The sequence below is a fragment of the Psammomys obesus genome, unplaced genomic scaffold (assembly GCF_907164565.1).
Source record: "Psammomys obesus unplaced genomic scaffold, mPsaObe1.curated_primary_1811, whole genome shotgun sequence".
NCBI classification, from domain to species: domain Eukaryota; kingdom Metazoa; phylum Chordata; class Mammalia; order Rodentia; family Muridae; genus Psammomys; species Psammomys obesus.
This window is the reverse complement of record NW_026585504.1, coordinates 67,193,466-67,207,584: the sequence shown is the minus strand read 5'-3', so window position 1 is coordinate 67,207,584 and position 14,119 is coordinate 67,193,466.

Below are 14,119 nucleotides of genomic sequence, written 5' to 3'. Positions count from 1 at the left end.
GTGACAACACATGCTGGAGAGGATGTGGAGAAAGGGGAACCTTCCTCCATTGCTGGTGGGAATGTAAACTGGTACAACCACTTTAGAAGTCAATCTGGCACTTTCTCAGACAACTAGGAATAGCGCTTCCTCAAGATCCAGCTATACCACTCCTAGGCATATACCCAAAATTTGCTCAAGTACACAACAAGGACATTTGCTCAACCATGTTTGTAACAGCTTTATTTGTAATAGCCAGAACCTGGAAACAACCCAGATGTCCATCAACGGAGGAATGGATACAGAAATTGTGGTATTTTTACACAATGGAATACTACTCAACAATCAAAAACTAGGAAATCATGAAATTTGCAGGCTAATGGTGGGATCTAGAAAAGATCATTCTGAGTGAGGTATCCCAGAAGGAGAAAGACACACATGGTATATACTCACTTATATAGACCTATAAGATATGATAAACATAATGAAATCTATACACCTAAAGAAGATAAACAAGAAAGAGGACCTGGGTAAGATGATCAATCCTCACTTAGAAAGACAAATGGGAGGTGCATTGGATGTAGGAGAAAACAAGTAACAGGACAGGAATCTACCGCAGAGGGCCCCTGAGAGACTCTACCTAGCAGTGTATCAAAGCAGATACTAAGACTCATAACCAAACCTTCAGCAGAGTGCAGGGAACCATATGAAAGAAGGGGAGTTTGTATGATGTGGAAAGGATAGGAGCTCCACAAGGACCAAACATATCTGGGCACAGGGGTCTTTTCTGAGACTGACACTCCACCAAGGACCATGTATGGATATAACCTAGAACCTCTGCTCAGATGAAGCCCGTGGTAGCTCAGTAACCAATTGGTTTCCCATAGTAAGGGGAACAGGGACTATTTCTGACAGGAACTCAATGGCAGGCTCTTTGACCTCCCCACCCCCCAAGGGAGGAGCAGTCCTGCTAGGCCACAGAGGACTTTGCAGCCAGTCCTGAAGATACTTGATCAAACAGGGTCAGATGAAAGGGGAGGAGGTCCCCCCCATCAGTGGACTTGGAAAGGGCCAGGGAGGAGATGAGAGAGAGAGGGAAGGAGGACTTGGGAGGAAATGAGGGAGAGGGATACAGCTGGGATACAAAGTTAATAAAATGTAACTAATAAAAAAAGAGTTGTCTTCTGACTTACATAAGCATGCCATGGCCTGTACTCATCCACACTGACATACACACTCCCCTCTCTCTATTCCTGTCCTCTGTGGTGTGTGTGTGTGTGTGTGTGTGTGTGTGTGTCTGTCAGTCTTTCTCTCCTCCCTCCTTCTCTCTCTCTCAAAAAAAAACCAAAACAAAACAAAACAAAACAGACAGAAAAGGTCACACAAGGACATTTACATAATGATCCAGAAGCGCTAAGTCCAGAGCTACAGAAAGTGTCGGTTATGAGAGGCTGTGGGAGGATCAGAATCCCTGCCTGTTGGATATGAAGGTTATCTGAGGAGGATGAAAACACTCTGAAGGCAGATGACACTAAATGTCCCTGGGCCATGCGCTCTCATTCTGTGTTCACGGACTTGAATGGTGTTTAAACAAACACACAGTCGGCTGGAGAGAGGGCTCCGCAGTGAGAACACACAGCACGGTTGACAGGGCTGGAGTTCCGATCCCAGCATCCTGGCGGCTCCTGAGCACCTGTAACTTCACCTCCAGGGGTGCTGGCGCTCTCTTCTGGTCTCTGAAGGCACTGCACTCATCTGTACATAACCCACGAGACACACACAGAGAAGACAGACCCAGACGTGTTAAAATGTAAACCCACGATACAGCAGTACCTTTGCTTTGTAATGTTTCGTGTGTGATTTGGAAATAGTGCTAGTGTGTTGGTTTTGTCGCTGTGCACGCTTATTGTAAATTTTAAATGTGCATAAGTAGAAGACATTAGTACGTATGTTATATATACATGTGTATCTATACATTGACATGTGTGAGTGTTTGTTCCTGAGATATTATAAGGTAAAAGCAACAGAAATTGGGCTTGGAAATGGTTCATCAGTTAAAGGTCTTTACCACCAAACCTGACAACCCGAGTTTGAGCCCCAGAACCCACATGGTGGAAGAAGAAAACTCCCACAAGTTATCCTCTGACCACTAACATAGGCCATGGCATACATGTGACCATGTGCCCAAACACACATACATGTATACACACATACATATAAAAATAAAAATAAAAACAAACAAAAGAAAACCTTTTGAGTAACAGAAACTTAAATTGTTGTCAAAAAAAGCAATGCATGCCTAAGATGATAACTATGTCAATTACCCTATGGATCCTGTACACTATACAAATGTATTAGAATGCCATATCATGCCCCATAAACATGTATCATCACTCTGTGTCAGTTAGAAACAGAGGTCTGGGAAAAGCAGTGCTGCGCCAGTGTGCTGAGCCTGAATCCTTAGAATGCACACAAAGGCTGGATGCCTAGCACATGTCTGTACCCCGAGAGACAGGAGATCCAGAAGCTCCCGGGCCATCTAGCCTGGAGTGCACAGCTGCTGACGAGAGACTCTGCTTCAAACAAGATGGAGGGCAGTGGCCAGCACCTGAGGTTGTCTTCTGAGCTGCACACACACAGTTTGGTGCACACATATATGTATACACACATACACCATTCACACACAACAAATAATTCTTAAATAAATATAAAAGCAGGACCAAAAATATATAAAAATAAGAAAATGTTGAGTCAAGAGGCTTCTCTCCCTCACAAAAGAGCTGGGCTGCCAGAGCACACTCAAAATAACTTGTGAAAATTCCCAGACTCACACCGTAAGAAAAATGAGGCCAGACAAGCTTCTGCAAATGCCTGACCTGAAACCTCAGATAGTCCAGAGTGGCGAGATAGCTTGTCTGGGTGGTTTCAACTCTTGACCCAGAATTGAAACTCTCCTGAGAAGAGGGGTGTGAGTGGTGAGGTCTTTGAGTCACTCCTTCCTCCCCGGGAGCCTCTCACAAGTCCTGGCAGATAAGTCTGGTTTGTGGGCTAGCCTCAGCCTAAAGACCTACTTTGCAAGACTTGGAAGAGCTGAATGTCTGTGCCTCCTGGATACAGGCCCCGTGGTGGGACTTTGCTGAGAAAGGCAGCAGGGCAGAGGGAAGGGAAGATTGTAGGCTGAGCCATTCCATGAGACCAGCTTGGCTTGCTTCTGGTCTTTAAGAACTAACGTTCTAACAAGCTCCACCTTCCTGAGTGCAAACCAATTAGGGATCAGAGTCCCAGTGGCCCACTTTCTGGATTCCACCCTTTCTTCCTCCTAGGCTCCCCTTGGCTGTGCAGCCCTTCCCAACATTCTTAAATTCTTGCCTAAGGAGGAAGGACATCTAGCTGGTCACCACCTCCTAGCCACCCTGTATCTCTACCTCTTATTGTTCAGAGGAAAACTTGCAGGAATCAGCTCTTTCCTCCTACCAGGTAGGTCCCTGGGATCAAACTCGGGTCATCAGGCTTGGCAGCAAGCACCGTTACCTGCTGAGTCATTTCACCTCCTAAATCTCCATTTTGATAGAACAGTTACCTCTGCCATTCACGCCGTAGGACTAAGCAGCTCAGGATCATTCAATGTCTAACACCTAAAGTTAGGGTTTCAAGCTTTGTCATAGAAATTGGATGTTTCGCTGCCACCTTTCAAGTTACCCACTGGATTTTACTGCCTCCTACTGAGAGAGGGAACTGAGTAGCTCTCTCCCTATGTCTAGCACATAGCCAACCCAGAAAAGTCACTGCTAATAACCAAATGAGTGATATTCTCCAATTGGGTTCACCTGAAGCAGTGGAAAAAAACACCCAGGGTACAAAATAAGAAGACACCTAAGAAAGCTGCTGTGGCAGGTGTCAGATGCTGAACGTCACTTTATGTCACAGGCTTTGGGAGACCAGATGTAAGAGGAAAACATGGGAAAGTGGAAGTGGTGAGGGAACAGATGAAGAAGCTCACACAGAACAGAAGGACTGGATAACTCCTGGGGACGACTCACTCATCACTTCAGTTTGAATTTTTCTTTCCCCAAGTGTTCTGGGAAGTTGGTGCTACCTGCATTATTATGGTCAAAGCCTAGGCCACAACAGTCCCAAGAGCCCCAATAAGCTTTGTTTGGTCACCTATCCTCAATAGGCTCTGGCCTCCAGATACAGATGTGCGCACACACACTTTGTTCCATGAGTCTTGCTTCAACATCCTGGCACAGTCTCCCGGAGCCAGCTCTGATCCTCTGCTAGGCAGGTTCCCTGCAGTGTGGGCATAGTGACAAACTCAAGCACAATAAAGATGTCCCAGGAAGAATTCTCAAATGTCACATAACTGCACATTAAAAATTACTCCTGTTCTGGGGATGTAACTCAGCAGGCAGACTGCTTGACCAGCACACACAAAGCCTGAGGTCCCTCCTCAGTACCACAGAATGGAGCATACATCTGCACATCTATCATCTCAGAATTCCAAAGGTAGAGACAGGAAGATCAGGAGTTCAAGGTCATCCTCATATACATAGCATTAAAGGCTTAATGAGACCTTGTTCCACACAAAGAAAATATATGTACATTCCCAAGACCCTAAACAAGTAGAACTATAGAGCATTCTTGATGCTTTTCCCCTTCTGCCATGGATCTTCATGCTTTTGGAGGGATGGAAAAGGTTGTCAGAAAAAGACAAGCATGTGTAATCATCTACAGCAGAAAGAGGAGATGGTTTTGAACCAGTGTTGAGCAGCTTAAATAAAGAGTGAGCAAACAACTTCGAAACAAGAACATGCCCCATCCCAGGTACATCAAGCGGATTTCTCGAGATGAGTAGCACAGCACTCATCCTTCCCCCAATCTCTCTGCCTTAAGGGAAATCTGGATCCACTCATGGCGTCTCCTGATCGAGGACAGTTCTGAGATCAGGGACTCTCGATATTGCTTCTCAGACATCACCGATATGGAACAAATGGTGGCACTTTAAATAGGAACTGTGTCTTGCTCAGCCATCATCAGAGAAGCTTCCTCCTGCAGTAGATGGGAACAAATACAGAACAGCACAAGTGGGCAATGCACAGAGAATGAGAAACCTTGGAACACTCAGTTCTGCGAGGGGTGTCTCCATCCCATCCCTCAGGGCTCAGGGAACTCTGCAGAAGAGGAGGCAGAAAAATTGTAAGAGTCAGTGGGAACGGAGGACACAAGCAAGGCCTTCCAGACACAACAGGACAGACACACAGGTGAATTCACAGAGACTGAGGCAGCATGCGCAGGTCTAAGCCAGATGGGCCCTCGGTGCTGAACTAAGAGGAGAAGTGGACACGAGTCCCCATCCTCACCCAGAGGCTATCTCCAACAGACAACCATTCACAAAGGAAAAGCTGGCTTTCTCCAGTGGCATCTCATACTTAAAGGCTGGCTCCACCCCAACAGGATGGCCAATACAAAGTGAACCCCATGGTGTTTTTTCTTTGTTTTTGTTTGGTTTGGTTCTTGTTTTTGTTTTTCTCACTGTGCTTTGTCTGGGATTTTTATATATTTTTTACTTACAGATCTTTTGTTTATATATTATACTTTCTGATTTTGTTTTTATCATTTTTCTGTGTTTTTGTGAATGCGTGTATCAGCATTTATGTGTTTCTTGCTCGTTTATTTTTTATTTTTATTTTTTGGTTTTCCAGACTGAGTTTCTCTGTGTAGCCCTGACTGTCCAAGACTTGCTTTGTAGGCCAGGCTGACCTCTAACTCACAGAGATGTACCAGCCTCCCAAAGTGCTGGGATTAAAGGAGTGTGCCACCAGGCCCAGCCTCATGTGCTTTTTCTTTGGCTCTGTTTGTTTGTTCTTGACCTATTCTGATTTGTTTTTATTTTATTACTACTAATTTCTAAAGGATGTCTGTTTGTATTCTAATGAGAGAGAAAAAAAGAAATTGTGTAAATTTGGGAGGGTAGGGAAGTGGGAAGGGAAGTTTCCCTCGAACGAGGAAAACTGTAATAAGAATATATGATATGAAAAAATATTTTCAATAAAGAAATGGGGTTTAAGGCCAAGTAAATGGCTCTTTTGGTAAAGTGCCTGCTGTGCAAACATGAGGATCTCTTCAATCCAGTACATAAAAGTGTGTGTGTGTGTGTGTGTGTGTGTGTGTGTGTGTGTGTGTGTGTGAAGTCTGGGTGTCTTGCACCATGGTTTGATGGGGACAGTGTGAGGATTTTCAGGGGATGGTAACTCGATACAAACACTATTCGCATGCTTTGCCTCTAATATCATTGTTCCTCTGATAACATCAGTTGCTTTAACTTATGCATCTATTGGCTTCATAAAGAAATATCTTTGACTCTTCATTACAATAGTGAAAATGTGTCTGCTAACACGTGTTGCTGGAATTTAACTTTGTAATCGTCTAATAAGAAATTAGCATATCAGACTTCACGTAATCCTCTGAGAACACTCACTATGCTGTTGTTAATAAAATCCTCCCAAATGGCCCAGAATATTTAGCACTGGATAGCATTGTTTAAAAGTCCAAGTCTCCACATTTTCTTCAGTGGTGTAGCCATGGTGAGGTGCCCATGATAGGGTAACTACTGGCTGATACTCTTAAAAAGTCCTCTCACCCATGTACCCACAAGGAACAGCTCACCCACACCCCTGCATGTGACCTCTCACCCATGAACTTGTAAGTAACCGTGATCAAACTCATTGATTCACAAAAAAGACATGAAAGTAAATAAAAGGGGGACAAGTTGGTAACAAGAAGGAACACGGCAGGGGCAGGGAGGGAGAGGAGAGGGCAATGAGATTGAACATGACCAACTGCACACCTTATGAAAATGCCATAATGAAGCCATTATTATATATATTTAATACATGCTCATTGAAAATCTTATTTTTAAAGATTGAAGTGCCTGGACTGTGGCTCTACTTGAAACTGTTTGATCCAAGAGGGGCAATTGATTTTGCTGTTTATTCTCATAAATCACCCTCTTTCCCAGATCACTCCTTGTGACTTCTGAGTCATAACCAGTACAGGACATATTCATTCATAAACAGATTATGAAAATCCAACAGTTTAAAATGCAATAGGCCGTCCCGCAGACTTGTCAGAGATGAATGGTACTCTGGGGACATAAAGTCATACAGGCACACAGTGACCATGACACCTTGCCACTCTGCCCCCAGCCTCCCTGGAAAGATGGTGACGTTTCCTTTGGAAGGCTCCTTAGAGAGCAGGGCCTGGGGCTAGGGAAGGTGACTCTACCCTACTAGGGTAGGGTACTCGGCACACATGCAAAGGAAGTCTGATCCTTGGGACCCATGTAAAAACCACGCATGGTATGTGCTTGCAATCCCTGGCACTGGTGCACAGACACGGGTTGATCCTTGGGGCTAGCCTACATGAGAGACCCTGTCTCAAACAAACAAGGTGGTTAGCACAGGAGGAGCAACTGAGGTTGTCTCTGCCCTCCACATACATGTTTAAATGTGCATGCACAGGCATGTGCACACACACACACAAGGAGATCAGAGGTGTACTCTGTCCTAAGGAGAAGTTGTGATACCTACTCATGCCATCAGAGCTCGGTCCTAGCTGAGAATGGACCACAAGCAGCACAGTGAACCTTCTCTTTCAACCTGAGCGATGGCACAGCACAGCCGTCTTAGGGGCCATGCTAAAGAGCAGCAGTCACTTTCACGAATGAAACTACTAAAGGAAAACAAAGTCAGCAGCAGATGACACGGCACATCTCAGAGCGCAGTCTGCGGACCGTGTGGGTTGCTTCACTGCCCTCCCGGCTGCTTTTACGCCAGTCTGCTTCCTGTCTGAATCTCCTATGCAAAACCTGACCTTAACCTGGGCTGGCTGGTGCCAGCTTAAAGCTTTGAGGTTTTCTCAAGTATTGAATACTACTCTTGAGAGGCTGGAAAAAAGAAAACAGGATGTATCTACCTGACTTTTATGGGAACTTGAAACGTATGTCATGAGGTCTTCTGTGGGGGCCAACAGCCCGAGACAAGATTCTCTGCATGCAACTCTTCGTAAACACAGAGTCACACACGTGGCTTCCCCCTGGGTAACAGGAGATACCCAGCTTCAGGCCTGTGTGGTTTGTCTTGCCGGAACAGCCAATCCTGTGCTGCCCGGGCGCTGTGTTTACGAAGCCATCTGGCTAGGCTCTCCCAGTCATGGCTCTGAGCCTAGCTCCCAGCAGTCTACTCTGCAGGCAAAGGAGAGCAGCTTTCCCCTCTCTCTCTCTCCTTTCTTTTCTCTTTCTTTTTTGATTTTTCTCCCTTCCGTTCTTGCTTGCTTTTGTGCATGTGTGTGTACACCTTCATGTGTGTGCACATGAGCGTACAAGTATGTGGAAGCCAAAAGTTGGCATCAGGTGTCTGCTCAATCACTCTCTACCTTAGTTGTCTTTAAAGAGGGTGTTTGGCTGAACTTGGAGCTGCTGGCTTGGATCTGCATAGACTGACTGGCCACAGTAGTGTTCAGGGGTCCTCCTGACTCCAGCTCTACAGTGCTGAGGCTACAGGCCTGGCGTGTGCCATGACCTCTAGCCTTTTGTTTCAACATGAGTGCTGGCACATTGAACACAGTTCCTCGTGCTTGTGTGGGTAACTTTACTGACTGAACACACTCCTCCTCTTCTTTTTATTTTAAGTTCATGAAACCAGAAAGGGTCAGTAACTTCTGGAAAACAGGGACTCACTGATCAATAAAAATAAAATAAAACAGACATTTGTTTTCTCCCACCCAGTTTTTAAAACTACAATCTTCCTTTATTTCTCGGTTTAAATTGCAGAAATCACTCAGAAAAGCAAGTGATCCTACTGGCAATGCCCCTGAGTTTCTGACCTGTATTTTTGGAACCTTGGGGATCCTCTTTAGATTAGCCTTTGCAGAGAATTTGGCTGAAGTTTAGAAGCCACGGCTGTCTGCAGTTTTCAGGAACATATCCCAGAGATACCTTACATGTCAGAGAGAAAGGGCTATGCAGCCATAGAGGGGCTGGGAGAAGCATGCAGATCTCCTGGCTCTGGATTTGGACTCTCGGAGGGTACTACTTTCAGTGCCCTCCTGGTAAAACCCAGCTGCCCACACAGTCAGAGAAGATTTGATAAAGGTTCACCAACTATCTCTGGGAATTTCTGTGGCCACTATCATTATCTGAAATTCGGGCCTGAGGTTTTTCATACCCCACTGGAGGCTCACAGTCAGAACTTCTCGGGGAGTGAGCAGCAGTAGCTGGCGGCTGTGGAGCAGGGGGATTTCCAGCACTGGGGACCTAGTGATATTCCTGTCAGTCAGGAGCCCCGAAGGCTTCCTCGTAGTCTTCTTGCAAATGCAGCCCCACAACAGCGTTTACACATCTCAATCTCCTGAAGAAAGATGAAACAGGACGGGGGAGGGAAGCAGCTCTTATCTGCAAGTCATACCATCTTGCTAACTGACCTGAGTTTCCGTGGCCTCATCTTTAAAACAGAGTTAGTAATCTCTGCATAGCTACTTTTTGAGAAAAGACTGTATTCAAGGTACTTTAAAGATGTAAAAGGCACCAGATAAATGAAATATGCCAACACAGTGTTCATTTATGGCACCATGAATGCAAAGTCACTTTTGGGCATTTGTTGATCCCGTAAAAATTCAAACAAATCAAAAATTTACAGACTGGGGAAATGACTCGGTCAGACTAGAGCTTGCTGTGCAAGCATGAAGACCTGAGTTCAACGTCCAGAATCCACGTACAAAACAAGAAGAAGAGCAAGCAAGCCAACAAAACAACAAGCAAACAGTGTGACGCTGTTGCTTGCAATGTCAGTGCCAGGGAGGAGACAGGGTGTCGGGCTCGGTCCTCATGTCTGTTCAGCAAGCTCTTCCCCGCCGAGCCAGCTCTTCATAAACATTACTACCACCTTCTGGAGGTTTTGTTATTCCTATTTGGTAGGAAGGTAGCAGAATATAAACACGAGGTCCAGGACCTTCAACCTGCCCCCTCCAAAGCCTGCCCACTCTTTCTCTTCTAAGAGCCGTCCCTACTCAAAGCACATGCTGACCACATCCTCAAGTGCAGAAGAACTGGATCTGTGCCTCACGTCTTCTGAGAGGGGCTGGGCAATGGTTCAATCAGTAAAGCGCTTGAAACGTAAGAACCTGAGCTCAACCCTTGAACCCTTGTTAAAAGCCCAGCATGATGTTGTGCTTTTGTAATTCCAACACCAGGAAAGTGGCCATAAGTGGCTCCCGGGCTCTCTCCAGCACCCAGCCAAGCAGCAAGCTGCAGATACAAGAAGATTTATCTCAGGAGACAGGGTGAGTAGTACCTGAGGAGGGATACCCAAGCCTCACCTCTGCTGCTTCCCCGCCCTCAGCAAACAAGCCTTCTGAGGCTAAATTTAACCCTTCCTCTTCCCATTAGGCTCTGTGCTTCCAGTCCATCCTGAATCTCCATAAAGACACAGCTCTTGAAGAACAGAAATGGACAGGACCCTGCTGAGCCATCCCACAGTCCCTAACTATCTACTTTTGAAAAGCCTGTAGGGATAAGCAGGAGCTGCCTTCTGCTGCAAAGTCTGTCTGTGGTAACATTGGAGAGTCGGGCATTCTCCAGTTCCCCAAGGCCTAGGCACAAACACGTGTCTCTTCTGAAGCTTCTCTCTGAAAGGCTGTGAGGACGCACATCCATCTTTGCCAAGCACAGCCTGCTCCGCTGACCCCTCAACACACTTGTCAGCATTTAGTGACCCATCCTAGAAGTAAGTTGCGGACTTGTGTGTGTGTACATTTGTGCAGGTGTAGGTGTGTCAGTGCGTGTCCACGGTCATGCAGCTGCCTGTAGGGTTCTGTGGGCACACATGGGCGTCATTTGTAAGCATGCATGTGAAGGCTGAGGCGTCACTTCTCAAGAGCTGGCTACCTTGAGATTTTCTTTATTATTAAATCTTCATATTCCTTTATTTTTTAATTGAATCTTTGTGTTTCTTTATCTTTAACTAAGTCTTTACGTTCCTTTTTTTTTTTAAACTCAATCTTCATGCTCATTTATTGAAGCAACTCCTGACTTTTATATATTGATGTGCCCAGTAGTCAGAGGCCTGTGTGGAAATTGCATCTAGACAGATTTTGGTTAAGATTTGCCAATTCCACCTGGTTTCTTAAGCCAGAGTCTCTCACTGGGGACCCAGGGTTCTCCAAGTATTTTATGTTGGCTGGCCAGTGAGTCCCACTAAGCCAGCTGCCCCTGTCTCCCCAGTACAGGGATTATAAGTACCTACTGTGGCACCCAGCCTTATGCAGGGCTACGGACTAAACTTCAGCCTCGGGTTCCCGTTCTGGGATGGCAAGCACGTTACCAAGCGAGGTTCCTTCTGCAGCCACAGTTACAGAAGCTTCCCTGAGTAGACCTTAGCCCACAGCCTGGAAGGCCTTGCTGCTGCCGAGGTCCCCAGCCCCCAGGCAGAACGTCCTGCACGTGGGGCCAAATCCCAGCCTGGAGACTTAGCCTGTGATCCCAGAGCGGAATGTCCACAAATGTGTCAAGGGAGGAAGCAGCCTCACCTGCCAGGATTGTGCACTTGATGGCTCCAATCATTTCCAGACCATTGAACACTTCCACTCATGTAATGGCTCATTTTCCAGGTCACGAATTTCATGGGTTCACTCTCCACTTACAGGATAACTATTGATTGTTTAATTGCTAGGCGAATACCATAGAGAAGGTGGGAAAATCAGATGGTAAACACTTACAGCTTAATTGCCTTGTTATATTTGAGTCTTTCTCTGTCGGTCATTTACTTTCAAAGTTAAATTCAGTCCTAGAAAGATCTCAGTCGAGGGTTGGGGGTGGCTAAAGTGCCTGCTTAGCTTGCAGAAACCGTGGGTTCTATCCTTGGCAATACACACTAACTTACAGGGTCACATGCCTGTAATCCCAGCTTCTGTAGAGACAGAAGGATCTGCACTTCAAGGTCAGCCTGGGATACATAAACAAAAGGTGAGTCTAGGGTGTCTCAAAACAAAAAAAAAAAAAGAATAATCTCCATTGATATCCACTGACCATAATGAAAACCATTCTTATGTACCATTAATATATGCTAATAAAACTCTTTTTAATCAATGAAAGTGCATCTTAACTTACATTTAATTGTCCATGTCACTGTTTAGAACTTTACAGTAAAACTACATTTAATCAATAAACAAACAAAACATGAGTCCTAAGCACACCATCTGTATATTTGCCAGTTTATCTCCCCAAAAGGCCACTTCCTTCTTATCTGAACCCAGTGAAGGTAACAAACGGTGTCTTGAGGGTGTGCACCAGGCTTTTCCAACTAGATGAAGACCTGAGGTATTTCAAATGGTGCTTGGCTTTGATGCCCTGGTTTTAGAAACAAATGCTTAAAGGAAGTCATTAAAGAACCAGACTCCAAACTGTTTCAAAAGCCACAGCTAGCCAAATTCCCTTCCCCACCACATACCTTTTCCCTAAAACAACAGGGACCCTCTAAAGCCCTGTAGCCAGCCAATCAGGAGGCAGCCCAAAGGGGAACTGAGGAACAACAGCAGCCTGGGGGAGGGGGGAAGGCCTTGACAAAAGCTGAATGGGAAAAGACAGCCCTAGGTCCTGTCACGCTAAGCACTTGGCAAAGAAGCTGAGATGACTCTGGCTAAAGAGTTAGTTTTACATGACCAAAGTGGCTTGTTCTACAAATGGCAAGTGATCCTAAGTGAGTCCTGAAGGCCTGTCCAGCCTTGAAACCCGGCTTTTCCCACCACTGGCACTGTAAGTCAGTGGCTATATTCCTCAACCAAGATGAAAGTGCTTCGTTTGTCACACTTAGGCCTGAGAAACTCTTTCACTGATTCAACTGTGTAAACTACAGCTTAGCAGGGACGCTGTTATAACTGTCTTTTGAAGCACAATGTTAAAAATATTCCTACCTTCGTGCGTCTATTTCCTGGGGAGAGAGCTAGGCAAATGTAGTAAGTATGTCAGCACTGATAAGCACTGTGGAGAGGCAGGAAGAAGGTGAGGACTGGTGACCGGGTTGAAAGCTACTTCTACTTTTCTTTTTGAGTGTGTACTATCTTTTGAAACAGCCATTCATTTTGTGATATGGAGGGCCGACATGTATGCCATTCCATGTCTACGAGGTCAAAGGCAACTTTAGGAAGCGGCGGTGACCTTCCACTTTTATTTAGGATAAAATTCAACTTGCCAGACTGTGCTACAAGCACCTTCACCCACTGAGCCATCCTGCCAGGCCTCCTTCCACTTTTATTTTTTTTTATTTAATTTTATTTTTTTTCTTATCAGTTATATTTTATTAACTCTGTATCCCAGCCGTGTCCTGCTCCCTCATTCCCTCCCAATCCCACCCTCCCTCCCTCATCTCCACCGTGCCCCTTTCCAAGTCCACTGATAGGGGGGACCTCCTCCCCATTCATCCGATCCTGTTTTATCAGGTATCTTCAGGACTGGCTGCGAAGCTCTCCTCTGTGGCCTAATAGGACTGCTCCTCCCTTGGGGGGTGGGGAGGTCAAAGAGCCAGTCATTGAGTTTCTGTTAGAAATAGTCCTTGTTCCCCTCACTATGGGAAACCAATTGGTTACTGAGCTACCACAGGCTACATCTGAGCAGAGGTTCTAGGTTTTATCCATACATGGTACTTCCACTTTTAAATAGACTCATCAGGGCAGGTGAGATGGTTCATCAGGAAAAAGTGTTATTCGTGTGAGTCCGAGAACCTGAGTTCAATTTCTAGAATTTCTGGAGGTTGGCCTCCACGTGTAATGCACACAATGGCACACTCGGGCCTACACACTCACACATATACCAGACACAGATAAGCATGATAGTAGGAATGATAAGTAAAAAGTAAATATGCCAATCAATGTCTACAAATTTTTGGGATATGAAATAAGATGTAACCTTGAATAGGCAACTCATTCTTCCAATTAGCCAGCTAACATTTATGCTTTTTTTTTTTTTTTTTTTTCGAGACAGGGTTTCTCTATGTAGCCATGGCTGTCCTGGACTTACTTTGTAGACCAGGCTGGCCTCAAACTCACAGAGATCCACCAGCTTCTGCCTCCCAGAGTGCCGAGATTACAG